The sequence below is a fragment of the Phodopus roborovskii genome, unplaced genomic scaffold, assembly GCF_943737965.1.
Source record: "Phodopus roborovskii unplaced genomic scaffold, PHOROB, whole genome shotgun sequence".
Lineage (NCBI taxonomy): Eukaryota > Metazoa > Chordata > Mammalia > Rodentia > Cricetidae > Phodopus > Phodopus roborovskii.
Window position 1 is genome coordinate 19,407,262 of NW_026126482.1, and position 1,506 is coordinate 19,408,767.

Sequence of the window (1,506 nt, forward strand, 5' to 3'; positions counted from 1 at the left end):
CATGTGAGAGCTCTAACATTTTCTATGTGGCTGTTTCTTCCTTACACACCAACTGTATGAACAACATTTCACAAGTTAGAACAGAGTGACTAAGCATTCCTCCTCCTTGTGAACTTTTTTTACATTAAAATCATATGAAAGCATACAAATTCCCTGTATTTACACATTTAATGTTGGCTTTCATATAAAGAAGTGTTTTTTTTTTCCAGTGGCGAAGTCTGGAGCTGGGGTTCAGAAATGGCACCTCAAAAGGGGCAGGAAAAGAAGGAAGAACAGGTCATCAGCCTAGGTCCTCGAGTGGCTGGAGGAGAGAATGTATTTGGTGTCTGCCATATTTTTGCATCCTTCGACGACACCTTTGTCCATGTTACTTACCTTTCTAGCAAGGAAACCATCTGCCAGGTGACTGGTGGGATGAAGGTAAAGGCTGACAGAGACGAGTCTTCTCCATATGCAACCATGTTGGCTGCCCAGGATGTCACCCAGAGATGCAAGGAGCTGGGCATCACTGCCTTGCATATCAAACTCCAAGCCATAGGAGGAAACAGGACCAAGACCCTCGACCTGGAGCCCAGTCAGCCCTCGGAACTCTTGCTCGTTCAGGGATGAAGATTGGAAGATTGAGGATGTCCCCTGCCTCCCCTCTGACAGCACCCGAAGGGAGGTCGTCATGGTCACCGCCTGTGAACAGGGCTTCTCAAATTATTTTCTGTTAATAAATTGCTTTGTATAAGCTTTAAAAAAAGTGTTTTTATTTAAAATTAGAATTGCCAGGAAAATAATTATAATTATATATACCTATATATTTGCTAAAATAAGCAAGACAACAAATTCAAAATGACTAAGTAATTTTTGAATTTTTTGTTATCATATTTTAATATTCATTTCCTCTCTCTTGATTATTTGAAACGGGGTCTCATTACACAGCCAAGGCTGGCCTGGAGCTCTGAAGTCTGTAGTGTAGGCTAGCTTCAAACTGGTAGCAATCCTCCTGCCTCTGTCTCCAGAATCCTGAACTTAAAAGTTCAAGTCACTGTGCCTGGTGATTCTTCCTGGCCCCTCCTGTCTCTGTCTCTATTCATATATTCTCAAATGTTCTTATTTTATTATTTTCTATGCATGAGTGTTTTGCCTATGAATATGTCTGTGTATCACATGTGTTCATTGTCTCCAGGACGATGTCAGATCTCTTGGGACCAGTGTCCTCTGTGAGCCACCATGCAGGTGCTATGGATCGAACCCAGGTCCTCTGGAAGAGCAGCCGGTTACGGTTACTCCTGAGCCATCTCTCCAGTCCCTTGCTGATTCTCTTTTGCTTTCTTTGCCAAACATCTCAACCCACGTGAGCATTCCTTTGTGTCCCTGTCAACACACGGGTTTTATTCTGATACGTTTCAGAGTCTTCTTGTAGTATTGAGAAAGCAAAGGCTCCCACATTCTGTGAAAGTTCAAATGAAGCTGCCCCTCACAGGGCCAGTGTCTCCTTTAGTACATTTTAAGACATAG

The 1,506-nt window shown here is 42.8% G+C and overlaps 1 pseudogene; it reads left to right on the top strand.

The window, feature by feature from the left end:
- The first annotated feature begins 237 nt into the window (after positions 1 to 237).
- Positions 238 to 733, top strand: LOC127229426 (40S ribosomal protein S14-like; annotated as a pseudogene).
- Positions 734 to 1,506: the final 773 nt, after the last annotated feature.